Source organism: Ochlerotatus camptorhynchus, unplaced genomic scaffold, assembly GCF_037179485.1.
Source record: "Ochlerotatus camptorhynchus isolate MF236.1 unplaced genomic scaffold, CSIRO-AGI_Acam_v1.1 ptg000178l, whole genome shotgun sequence".
Taxonomy (NCBI): Eukaryota; Metazoa; Arthropoda; class Insecta; order Diptera; family Culicidae; genus Ochlerotatus; species Ochlerotatus camptorhynchus.
The window spans coordinates 1766349-1781000 of record NW_027040668.1 but is presented as its reverse complement, the minus strand read 5'-3'; positions in this window follow the sequence as shown (position 1 = coordinate 1781000).

Here is a 14652-nt window from a genome sequence, read left to right as displayed (position 1 = left end):
TTACGACAAGCTTTACGAAATTCTCCACTTGAAGGTCTCTCGACGCCGCCCTGCTATTAGTGGAGCCAACAGGAAGCCCTGGTGGTCCATTGAGTTAAGAAACCTGCGCAACAGACTGCGTAAAGCACGTAAACGATTCTTCGCTAACAAAACCATTGAAAACCGAGAATCGCTTCACCTTGTGGAACTGTCCTACAAAGAGCTCGTAGCATCAAGCTACCATGAATACATGCAGAGGCTGCAATCGAATTTGAAACAAAACCCATCAATGTTCTGGAGGTTCGTGAAGCAACAAAGGGCAAGCAATCGTGTTCCGGACAATGTCAAGTATGGTGACGCTTTGGCCTGCTCTTCTGAAGAGGCAGCTAATCTTTTTTCGACCTTCTTTCAAAGTGTGTTTAATGCGGAGTCGCCCCAACCTCACCCGGGTTGTTTTCAAAATGTGCCATCCCATGATATCCACCTTCCTTTTTTCAATTTTTCTCGTGAGGAAGTGTTGAGAGCGTTAGCCAAACTAGATGCGTCGAAAGGAGCCGGAGTCGACGGTTTAACTCCAACACTGCTGAAGAATTGCGCCGAGTCTATAGTTAAACCTTTGACGATACTGTTCAATCGATCGTTAAATGAAAAAACATTCCCAGGTTTATGGAAAACTGCCAAAATGATTCCCATCCACAAATCGGGTAGCGTGCGGCACGTTGAAAATTACCGCGGGATCTCGATTCTCTGTTGCCTGGGAAAGCTCTTTGAATCCTTGGTCCACGAGGTCTTACTGTCTGCAGCAAAACCGATAATTTCGGAATACCAGCATGGATTCGTTCCCCATCGCTCTGCAACAACCAACTTATTATGCTACACCAACGTTTTGTTTCGTGAGATTGAAAGCCGGAATCAAGTGGACTCTGTATACATTGATTTTTCGAAAGCATTTGATACTGTTCCGCATAGCTATGCCGTGGAAAAGCTGAGACATATGGGTTTTCCCGATTGGATAGCCGACTGGCTAATGTCTTACCTGACTGGTAGGAAAGCATTAGTCCAGGTGAACTCAGCACGATCCAGGACCTTCTACATTCCATCTGGAGTTCCACAAGGGAGTGTGTTAGGTCCATTGATCTTTGTGCTCTTCATCAATGACTTGTGCCTGCAAATATCTTCTGGAAAGTTGTTTTTTGCCGACGACCTCAAAATCTTCAGAGTCATCAAGTCTGTTTTGGACTGTGTTGCTCTGCAGATTGACATCGATGCCCTTTCACGATGGTGCAAGGAAAATGGAATGTGCGTGAACATCAATAAGTGCAAGGTGATCACTTTTAGCCGTTGTTGGATTCCCATCAATCATCTTTACAATATTGACACTGCTCCGCTGGAACGTGTGCAGTCTATCCGTGATTTAGGAGTTATCATGGATTGTAAGCTTCGATTCAACGAACATATATCCACCGTTACTGCCAAAGCCTTCTCCGTTCTTGGGTTCATTCGCCGCAATGCATCTCAATTCACCGACGTGCACACATTAAAAGCCTTGTTCTGTGCTTTAGTGCGAAGTATCCTGGAATATGCTGCTCCCATTTGGGCACCGTACCATACATCTCAGGTGATCCGCATCGAACGTGTGCAGAAATCATTCATTCGCTTTGCTCTTCGGCACCTACCGTGGAATGATCCTGTCCATCTACCTGCATATCCAGAACGATGTCAACTAATTGATCTGGAACTGCTATCGGCAAGACGGCTGAAATTGCAGCGGCTGGTTATATTCGATATCGTCCAGAATAACGTCGACTGTTCGGATCTTCTCCTGCAAGTATCACTGAACGTTCCACAGCGTCAGCTGCGGTACTCAGCACTTATCGCAGTTCCCGCACATAGAACATGTTATGGTCATAACAACCCGCTCAGTTCTTGCCTCAGAGCTTTCAACAATGTTAGTGATTTGTTTGATTTTAATGTGTCCAAAAATTGTTTTAAAAATAGGATTAAAAACATAGCATAAGTTAAACTAGTCTGTACGACACTGTCGAAGACGAAGAACAAATAAACAATAAACAATAACAATAACCTCAGTTTTGCACAACAATTTGCACATTCGGAATATAGGCAGCCCTTTGAACTTTATTGAAAAACAGCATTGCGAGGTGACATACTTGTGTCCGGTACTGTACCTTGCAGCAGACGGTATTAATAATTGAAAATGAATCAAAGTTCCCTCGGACTGGCGTCCGGAGGGAAAAAAAATCTTATTCAGAGTGATGCTGTTGGTTGTTCCCACTCCACAATGCCACTTTCCCTCACGGTTTGTCGCTAAATTATAAAGCTTCTGCAATGTTGGATTGAAACTTGCTTATGTAGTACGCTTTTCTCGAGGAAGCACAAGTTCAATTTTCCACCAGAGGGGAAAGTTTTCTTCCATTGCTATCACCGTCGGAACGTAGCTGCGTACGAATGGAAGCATAATGAATTGTTATTAACTGGGATTATTAGTAGGATCATAAAAAATGGACTTCAAATCAGAGAGGAGGGTTTTCAGGATGCAGAAATAGAGGAGAAAAATATCAATTTTCAGTTTCTTATGAATGCTTATACCGCAGTGAGATTACTCCGAATCCTTTGATCTTCATTTGCAAAAGAAGGCGGATGCGGGCGAAAGGAATAGCTTTCCCACGATCTGCGAAAAAGCTGAAAATAATTTATTTAGTACTTAAAACAAATTTGTTTTTTGTTTACCTTAAAACTAATTAAAATTCACTTTTACGTGGCTGGTATTACGTTGTCTGTTCGTCGGTCCCCGCTCTATCTTTACTTCTACCGGGATGAATCGCATTGTAAACAACAGCGGAAAACAGCGGAAAATTAAACAAAGCGAATGAACTTTCTAAATTAGCTTTTCCATTTCGCTGTTACAGATTTTCTTAGTTCGTCTGACTGTAGCGATCTGACTGTGTGACCCAGGAATACAAATTGTAATTAAATTGCATCATTTACATTTACATTCGGTGAGGATTTGCGTTCCGTTCTGGGACCTTGTTTGGTGATTATTTTCAGATGTTCCTTGATTGTCTTTCCATTGAGTATGTAGTTTCCATCGGTCTGGCTGAGAACTTGGTGTCGTCGATGTTTTATTGGGAGGTTCTACCTTTTTTATTTAACTATCCTCAGTGCTTCAAGTCGCTTCATGCATCAATATTGCTGATATATGTACCCGCATATAAATAACAGATAATGATCTCAACCGTATAAGATGTGGTTCCACCATATGCTATATCGTTCATATATGGCTCTCATTTATTAGGATATAACAAACTATTGTTGCCTAATAAACGAGTGGACAATGCGAACTTACAGTTATAAAATTGACCCCAATGGAGTGCTGCGTGCTGTCAACAATGTCAGTTGACGTAATACATTGGTCTAACACTGAATTTCACTTCCGACACTGATATTCGTAGTAAGCATGATATCAGGCGGTACGGCTTTGATATTACTATCCATATAAATATCACTAGGGAAAAGTTGAAATCCTTTAGCTTACTTAAATCTTTGGTTTTTATTAGTTAGGTAGGTTCCGATTCAACACATTGTAGTTTCATTTTTATACCTATGATCTTGACTTTTTTACCTAGGGGATGAGTACTTAAGGGGGTTAGATTTTGATAAGTTCTTTAGTGGGAATGACACGCACTGATGAAGACTGCACATTGTAGTCGAAATACGTATCTGTCATGGATACCAAAATTAATTAAGTGGAATTAAATGGAAGATAACCTTTTTTGCTGTTTTATTGAAAATCTTACTTTTCCCTCTGTAAATCAACTTTTTTGTATAACGGTTGCATTGCTTTAATATTACTGATGAGTTTTCTGAAGAGCGGTACTCTATTAGCTGTGGTATATAAGAAACATACCCCAAATAAAAATGGTGAATTGACAACCTGGAAAGAGTGTTGTCCAAACAGCTCTGGTCCTCACAAGTTCCTATTTCACGCTTCCACGGGTCAGCCGATGACAAAGACCGCCAGCGAAAGATGCTGGTAGCGTAGCCTGGGCAATGTCACCAAGATAAAAACATGGACAGAGTGAGGTTTGCTGCCATTCATTTTCCTGTTTTCTATCACACGCTCTTACTCTTATTCTGGGTGAACTCTGAGCTTCTTGCGTCGAACAAAAAAGTCATCCGGAGTCTCGAAAAGCGCACCTCACGTCAAATCATTCTCTCGCTGAAGTTCACTCTCCCTCTCTTTCGAGGAGTTTTTGTTTACTTCTTCCATATTCCTGCCGCCACTAACTCGAGGTTAGGGCTGGCTTAACTCGCAGGACAAGAGTATTTTAAACCCCCAGTTAGTTTGAGGAGTTTCAGCAAGCCTGGTGATGAGGTGTGACCCTCGAGTGTCTGTTCACCATAGAGCTGCGGCTCGAACTGCGTCTGTCTCGGAGCGAGCGGCTGAATAAGAAATGCTGTATCACGTCAGCTACACGTAAGGTGGCAACCCCACCAACATGATGTAAGTATCGCGTAAGGAAGCATACCGAAACCTCACCTTTACTCAGAAAAACGAAGAAAGAGAAAACAACGAACGACATTTTCGGCAACCGACCTGGCAACGAAATAAGGACAATGAATGGAAACTCGGTTCTTGGAACCTGAACGAGTGGATCTTTTGGCTGAGGAACTGCAAAAAGTGAATGTGAGCGCAGCTGCTATTCAGGAAGTACGGTGGCCTAGATCTGGAGAACGAGAATTCCGGGCGGTGGATCCCATCGCCAACACTTCCTTCGAATATCATATCTATCACAGCGATGGCGATAGGGCAGAACATGGAGTAGGGTTCATAGTGATCGGGAAGCAGATGAAGCGTGTTATGTGGTGGAGACCGGTAAGCGACCGCATCTGTGAATTAAGGATACGGTGCAAATTCTTCAACTACAGCCTAATCAACATCTATGCGCCAACTAACGATTAATCCGATGACGCGAAGGACGCGTTTTATGGCAGTTTTCGATAAAACTTATGGCAGCCCTACTTTTGCTCAATAAAACAGATGAAATTATCCTTAATAAGTAAAAAAAATCTCCTGAAAATAGATCGAGTTGCTCCTTAAATGAATGATAAAAATACGTTAAAAATCTTAAAATGCTCAGTAAATATTTAAAGTACGCTCCCTAAAATAGAGAAAACTGTAAATTAAGTATTTGAAAATGCTCCTTAGTATGCACCGCTTTGCACCATTTTGAAGTGTAATTGTACCATACATGTACCACTGAGCTTTAGAGCTTGTGAGAGAAGGGGAATAAAATGAGAGTGAGGTTTGCTGCCATTCATGTTCATGTTCTCTATCACACGCTCTTACTATCTGGGTGAATTCTGAGCTTCTTGCGTCGAACAAAAAAGTCATCCAGAGCCTCGAAAAGCGCATCTCACGTCAAATCATCACTATCCCTCTCTCTCTAGAAGTTTTTGTTTACTTCTTACAGGACAAGAGTGTTTTAAAACCTCCTATGAGTTTGAGGAGTTTCAGCAAGCCTGCTGTAAAGGACGAGCTCCCGGCCGAACTTTTGAAACACGGAAGTGAGCAGCTGCATCAAGCAATCCACCGTATTCCAATGAAGATATGGGAGGACGAATAACTGCCTGCTAGCTGGTTGGATGGTCTCATTTGCCCATTATTCAAAAAAGGGCGTAGACTAGAGTGCGCCAATTATCGAGGAATAACTCTTCTGAATTCGGCGTACAAAATACTGGCACGCATTCTGTTTAACAGATTGCGACCGCTTCGTCGGTGAATTCCAGGCTGGTTTTCGTGAGGACCGATCAACGACGGATCAAATGTTTACCCTGCGTCAAATCCTTGATAAATTCCGGGAGTACAACTTGCAGACTCACCATCTGTTTATTGATTTCAAAGCAGCGTACGATTCAGTGAAGAGAAACGAGTTTTGGCAGATTATGCTAGAACATGGCTTTCCGTCGAAACTGATTAGACTGATTCGCGCAACGCTGGATGCATCGAAATCATGTGTGCGGGTTGCAGATGAGATTTCGACCTCGTTCGTGACCTTAGGTGGATTGAAGCAGGGCGATCCACTTTCAAACTTACTATTCAACATTGCTCTTAGGAGCGATTTTGAGAGCTGATGTGCAGAGGAACGGTACCATTGTACTATGCATGTACACCGTGATAGGACATGGCGACCATAAAGAAGAAACTGCTAAGCTGATTAATTGATTGAAAATAGTTTATAAAAAATTGAATCAAATCGTGGAGAAGAAAGAGCAAACTGTGAGAGTGATTGAAAATTGTAAAAATTAAATAAAAAAAAACAAGTGGACATACAAATCAAGCGATAAGTAAAAAAAAAAAATCAACATTGAGCTGTGGAAAGTGTGAACAATGGACAAATAATAATAAAGGCAGGGACATTTGCAAGCCTATGTGAAGCAATTGGAAAAGCTACTGAAAATAACGACCGAAGGATTTTGACGATCCTACGTCAAAAACTCTTTTCTTCAGAAATAAAAAAACAACTATAAACCAAATCGTTTCATGCCTCAAAGTACTAGATACCAAAACAACTACAATTAACAAACACGAACTCCAGTCTGGAGAAACACTTCCTATTGGCACGAAAATCGACAACAAAGACAGCAACACCAAAACTGGAGAAATAACGCTCCAAACTATAATACAAACCAAAGAGACCACTATCAAAATCGTGGTCAACAACAAGGAAGACAGAATAATAATAACGACAACAGAAATGGTTAAAATAGAGGAAGAGTATACCATACTGCCACAGAAGAAAATCGTTCTGAAGAACAAAATGAAAGACGAGATAAAAGGCAAATTTTTTTAGAAGAAAGAGCGGATCGTCTGCCACGATCCTCACAATGAACCTTAATGCATCAAATTTTGTTACGGTGGAAACTCAAATGTCCACTTCAAAAATAACCCTGATAATAGACAGTGAAGCAGATGTTTCATTGTTCAAATTAAACAAAATTAAAGGCGACCAAATAGCAAATTCTAAAAATAAAATTTCATTTACTGGGATAACCGAAAATCAAATTGAAACGTTAGCTTCTACTAAAACACAAAAAACTTTTAAAAACGGTTTACAAATTGAACATACTTTCCAAATAGTACCCTCGGAATTTCCAATTCAAGCTGAAGAAATTCTAGGACGAGATTTTCTCATAGCAAATAGATGCAAAATAGATTATGAAACCTGGCTCTTGCATTTCAATGTAAAAGGAGTAAGAATATCCTACATACCGATAGAAGACAATTTTAAAAATGGATTCATTCTACCTCAAAGAAGTGAGTCTATTCAACGACTTAAAAAAACACATCAACAAGACATGGTTATACTTTCCAAAGAAATTCAACCAGGAATTTTTATGGGCAGTACCATTATCTCGAAAAGTGATCCTTTTGTAAAATTCGTAAACACAACAAATAAACCCGTACATATAACCTATAACGAAATTAATCCAATAATAAAACCACTTGACAATTATCATGTTCATGAATCATGCCGAAAAGAAAATATTTATAACGAAATAGATTAAACATAAAAATACTTCAAGAAATTAACGTTTGATTACGCAGATATTTTTTGTTTGCAAAATTATACTCTGTCGATAAATAATTTTTACACACAAGATATACAGCTTACCGATAATTTTCCAACGTATATTCCAAATTACAAACAAATATATTTACAAACTGCAGAAATTCAAACCCAAGTTGATAACATGTTTAAAGAAAACATAATTGAACACTCAATCTCATCTTATATTTTTTTTTTCCTTTGGTTTGTTGTCCGTCGATCTTGTTTTCCGTGCTGAGCACCAATGTTACCTACGCCAGGAAGGCAGCTCCCACACCTGGACCCTAACTATTGACCCATCAACTCATGAACCGGGGACCAACGGCTTTACTTCCCATCCGAAGGAAGGCGTGATCAGAGATGTTATGCCTCAGAACATCCCGGCGGCGCCGACTGGGATTGAACCCAGGCCTGCTGGGGTGAGAGGTAATCACGCTTACCACTAAACCACCTGGTTCCAAAAAAATCTGATAACGCAAACAAAAAATGGAGATTAGTTGTTGATTTCCGACAACTGAACAACAAAGTATTAACAGACAAATTCCCACTACCTAAGATTGATGCTATACTAGATCAACTAGGTGTAGAGCAAAATATTTTAGTACTCTAGACCTTATGTCAGGATTCCACCAAATCCCTCTTACACCAGAATCGCGAAAATACACTGCTTTTTCAAATCCGTCAGGCCATTATCAGTATACGCGAATGCCTTTTGGATTAAACATTAGTCCAAATAGTTTCCAGCGTATGACGACAATAGCCATGGCTGGACTAACACATGAACATGCTTTCATATATATTGACGACATTATCGTGATAGAATATTCTATCAAACATCATATGGTGAATTTGATTAAAGGTTTCCAACGCCTCAGACACTACAATTTGAAATTGAATCCAAGTAAGTGCAAATTTTTTCAATCTGAAGTAACTTACCTTGGCCATAAGATTACCGATTAAGGAATCTACAGGGATGAATCAAAATTGTCTGCAGTTAAAAACTTTCCCGTTCTGACAAATGTTGATGATATACGCATATTTGTCGCATTATGCAATTACTACAGAAAATTTGTACTTGATTTTGCAGGAAAATCAAAACCCCTAAATGATTTACTGAAGAAGAATACAAAATTCGAATGGACTAGTAGATATCAAAAGGCTTCTGAAGGATTAAAATCTCATTTAATATCCCCGCAAATCCTTTAAAAACCCGGATTTTACAAAATAATTCACTGTTACAACAGACGCATCTAACGTAGCATGCGGTGCGGTATTATCACAAAACATTGATGGTAATGACCAACCAAGTGCATACGCTAGCAAAACTTTTAATAAGGCAGAAGGCACTTTTTATAAAGCTACAATTTTTCAAGAAATGATAGCCATTCATTGGGCAATCAATTATTTCAAACCATACGTAAACGGAAGAAAATTTAAAATTAAACTGATAATAGACCCCTAGTGTAGTGGTTAACATTCATACCTCTCACGCCAAAGTCACGAGTTCAAATCTCAACCCCCAGACAAGTCACGAATGACCCAAGAGTGTTAAAGTGACTATAACAAAAAAAAGACCCCTAGTGTACCTTTTTGGTATGAAAGAACCAACCAAAAAGCTCACTCAAATGCGTCTAGATCTAGAAGATTATGACTTTGAAATTGAGTACATCAAAGGAAAAAAACAATGTTGGTGCAGATGCTCTCTCAAGAGTAGCAATTACATCAAACGAATTAAAACAGATGTCGATTTTAAAAGTTAATACTAGATCCATTACAAGAAAAAAGGTGACAACAAGGAAACCGGATTCTATGGAGTCGACGGGTGCGCAACCGTCAATCTACGTAACGGACTATCCAACAAATACCCACAAACTACCAAAACTACACACTATAATGAGCTCATCAAACGAAATTAATATTTTAATAATGGACCTAAAAGAAAATAAAGAAATATGTGCAGTTACAGCCGTGTCGACACAGAATGATATATTTATGTACGATTTTACCAGTAGAATCGTTTAAAGAGATCGTGATTAAAACATTTAAAAATATGGAAATCATTTTATACAAACCAAGACGAAAGATTGAAAATCAAGACGAAATAACAAAAATATTACATGACTATCACGTGACACCTTTGGGAGGTCACATAGGTCAAAACAGACTATACAAAAAGCTATTAGACAAATATAGCTGGAATAATATGAAAAAAGACTCGATTTGTAAGAAATTGCAAATCCTGCAAAGTAAACAAAGTATGTAAAATACATACGAAAGAACCGAATATAGTGACAGCTACACCAGCCAAACCATTCGATGTTATTTCAATCGATACAGTAGGTCCTTTACCCAAAACAAATAGCAACAATCGATATTGCATAACGATACAATGTGATTTGACAAAGTACGTGGTTATAATACCAGTACAAACCAAACAAGCTTCAACCATCGCACGAGCTTTAGTTGAAAACTTCATATTAACTTACGGAAATTTTATGGAACTTAAATCAGACCAAGGAACAGAATACAATAATGATGTACTGACTCAAATAGGAATAATATTGAAATTTGAACAGAATTTCGCTACAGCATACCATCCGCAAACTATTGGTGCGTTAGAACGAAATCATAGATGTCTCAATGAGTATCTACGATCTTTTTCAAACGAACACCATGACGATTGGGATGACTGGATTAAGTGTTATAGCACTACAATACAATACCATAACCCATACAGACACAGATTAAAGGGTGATACGGTCAAAATTTGGTCAAGGGAAAACGCGTGTAAATCGGTGAAATCGTTTATTTAAAAAATCAAATTAAATTTCTTTTTCAAGTTCAATTAGTATAAAATTCAGGAAAAATATTCAGTTAGGCTTCCGCTTTTCCAAATCCGAATTGCCGGGCCTTACGCTTGACCCCTGCCATCAGATTTTGTACAGCCACCTTGTCCACCTTCTTCGCCGCAGAAAGCCAGTTTGCCTTGAACTGCTGCTCGCCCTTAGCAGTTTTTTTGGTCTTCTTTAGGTTCCGCTTGACAATAGCCCAGTATTTCTCAATTGGGCGGAGCTCTGGCGTGTTGGGAGGGTTCTTGTCCTTGGGAACCACCTGCACGTTGTTGGCGGCGTACCACTCCATGGCCTTTTTACCGTAATGGCAAGATGCCAAATCCGGCCAAAACAGTACGGAACAACCGTGTTTCTTCAGGAAAGGCAGCAAACGTTTATTCAAACACTCTTTCACGTAAATTTCTTGGTTGACAGTCCCGGAAGCTATGAAAATGCTGCTTTTCAAGCCACAGGTACAGATGGCTTGCCAAACCAGATATTTCTTTGCGAACTTTGACAGTTTCATGTGCTTGAAAACATCTGCTACCTTTCCCCTTCCTTTTGCCGTATAAAACTCCTGTCCCGGAAGCTGCTTGTAGTCGGCTTTGACGTAGGTTTCGTCGTCCATTACCACGCAGTCAAACTTCGTCAGCATCGTCGTGTACAGCCTCCGGGATCACGCTTTGGCCGTCGTATTTTGTTTATCATCGTGATTTGGAGTCACTACCTTCTTGTAAGTCGATAGTCCGGCTCGTTTTTTGGCTCGATGCACGGTTGTAGACGATACACCCAGCTTATTTGCGGCATCTCGGAGAGAGAGGTTAGGGTTTCGCTTGAAACTACCGGCAACTCTCTTTGTCGTCTCAGCGGCTTCCGGTTTTCGATTTCCCCCCGATCCAGACTTCCTGGCTGTCGACAAACGTTCCCCAAACACTTTAATTACATTTGTAACGGTTGATTTGGCAACTTTTAGCGATTTTGCCAACTTTGCGTGCGAGTAGCTCGGATTTTCGCGATGCGCGAGCAAAATTTTGATACGCTGCTCTTCTTGCTTGGACGGCATTTTGACAACTGAAGAGTGAATTCCAAAATCAAAATAGGAGCAACATTCTACACACACACACCTTCAAAATGAGGGGTGTTCAGGTTTTTTAAATGCAAAATTGAAAGAAATACGTCAAGTTGATATTGACCTAATTTTGACCGTATCACCTTTTATACACCATATGAACTTTTATTTGGAAGAAAGGCCAATTTACCACAGGATGTTTTCAAAAATAAAATAGAACCAGTTTATAATATAAATCAATACTTCAATGAACTTAAAAACAAACTCCAAAAATCAAACCAGGAAGCAAGAGATAATTTGATTAAACAAAAAGAAAGTCGATTACAAAACCTTAATAAATATACAAATCCAATAAATGTATCAATAGGAGATTTAGTTTACATTACAAACGAGAACAGAAAAAAATTGGACTCGCATTACATTGGACCATTTAAAGTGAAAGAAGTGCAGGATCAAAACTGTAAATTGGAATGAATAACTTCAAGTAAATTTATAACAGTACATAAAAAAAGTAGTTAAAATGTAAAAAAAATATATATGTATCTTTATGTATTTTATCTTCCACTATCCAATAAACCTCCTCCACCAAAACGGGAGTAACGGCGCCGGTGGTGTAGTGGTAAGCGTGATTACCTCTCACCCCAGAAGGCCTGGGTTCAATCCCAGTCGGCGCCGCCGGGATGTTCTGAGGCATAACATCTCTGATCACGCCTTCCTTCGGATGGGAAGTAAAGCCGTTGGTCCCCGGTTCATGAGTTGATGGGTCGATAGGTAGGGTCCAGGTGTGGGAGCTGCCTTCCTGGCACGTCGGTAGCATTGGTGCTCAGCACGGAAAACAAGATCGACGGAAAAAACAAACCAAAGAAAAAAAAAAAAAAACGGGAGTCGCTTCTAGTGGTTTCATTGTATGGCAGATTCGCCAATGAGGGTCAGAGCGCTTCCATTGCAGCAATGTACGCAAAACGTGGTCATCACTCACACACTCATCACGCAACAGTTGCTTTCCAAAGTCGACGACGCATTGACTGAAAGAACTGCTGATAAAGAACAATGTGGAGGACCACAGAATGGTTGCTGCCGAGTAAACAGACGATCGCGTGACACACATTGAGAGTGGTCTACTTCTGTCGACAGCCGAGTGAACACTGAAAAAATATGCTGATGAAGTAATAAATCCTACCCTGCATTGGATGTACGAGAACTTGTATTGCGTGTAGTGATTCAATAATTAAGAAAACATATTGGTTATAGCGAATTAAGTTGAAGCAGCCTTGCATGTAAGAGCGTGAAACCCAAGAGGATGAAGAAAAGGGACAAACTGCTCTAGATAGTATTAATTAAACTAATTCAATCATTTTTTTTCCTCAATTTTACGTATATCTATGAAAACATTAGTATAACACCATGCAAGATCATCGCAAGAACAGAACCATTATTTGGGGAGAAAAGGGTTAACAAAATATCCATAATCCCCAATCCCCCACGTGGATTGTTTACCAAAACGGTTCATAATTGCAAATGACTCGACCAAAATCCCTTTAATCCCTTTTTCCGGCAATCACAAACAAAGCAGTCAACGGGAAGAATTTTAATCTCTCCATTGTTTACCGAACAAATATTGACCCCACCGAAGAAACGTGCAGCCCCAAGATGATCCCTGGATGCGAAGCACATCTACAAACAAGCTGTTTGAATTTTCCCTTTTTCTTCGGCTGTTTGAAAGGCATCATTAGCACGCATACACGAAACAACATTCCATGGTCCCATAGAAACCACACAACTCCTCCAGCACCCGTTCCGGGGCACACATTAACCTGGCTCTCACAAAATGCCACGAACCATCGCATTGAATGAGAAAGTCAAATAATTATCCACTCTTCGAATGCTGTTTGCATCTAGGATGGAAAGGGACTGTTTTTACAACTGGGTCCATGCGGTTGTCTTGAGTGGAGTTTTTTAAATTGATTATTAATTCGTGGTTTGAGGTTTTGGTGTTTGGAATTACAATTGGAAATTATCCTTTGACGTAACGTTTAGTTGTTGACTGGGAATTCTCTACTTATTGCAATTGTCGTTTTGGGCTTCCGCAAGGCACAAAAAGGGTCATTTGTTAGAAGTTAGAAAAGGATGGACACCATTATGCGCGTTGAAAAGTGTACATATGCGTACTAGGGTGGTGCAAAATATCGATTTTGCTCCACCAAGCTCAACCAATTCTAAATCAGGTCTCCCAAAAGGTGTGCTCATTTGGTAGCAATCTCATACTGCATTGGCCCTTTGAAGTTTATTTGAAAATTACCAAAGAACTTTTTGTTCTCATCGTCATGACCATTTGCCATTATGATTTATGTGTTGCTATCTGTTCTTATAATAAATTTTCTCAGCTACAACTTTGCTAAATATCAGTTTTTGATTTAATGTTTTGATAATTTGCTATTAATTGATTTCGGAGCCGATACCATTCTCATATTATTAATCGACTGCTTTCAGGGCAACACTGCATCTTGCACTATGACGTAGTAGCCTGGATTTTTCGTACTATTCTTCGTGCCACGTACACCAATGTTGCCTGCATGCCTGGAGCATTCCGGAAGACTATTATCTTCCTAAGTAATCAATAACTAATTATCCTGACGTTCAATCAAAACGTGGCCATGAGAAAAGTTGAAGCTGAGCAGCTATGGCAAGGAGCACAAAAAGTTCACTTTTCCCACAGTGATTTCCATATAAACTGCAAAAGGGCCAGTGCAGTATGAGATCTCAACCAAATGAGCACAAATTATGGGAGAATTATCAGGACCTGATTTAAAATCGATTGAGCTTGGAGGAGCAAACCGATATTTTGATACACCCTAATGTATACTTTGGAGAGAGACGTTAGAATTCACACCACATTGTACCCCTAAGGGAGATTGGGTTAAAACCTGCAACCTTAAGGATCATGAATTGATTGAAGAAAATATTTATAATGCCGTGGATACACTTGTATGGCACGCTGTGAGCATGACCCTTATTTGTATAATAAAACTTACGCTCATCCATGATCACACCTGCATAGGTTTTAGTTTTTGTATAGTACTCATAATGGCATGGTTGGTTTGTCATGGTTTGTCATTATCCGTGGCATAATAATAACCAATTTGAG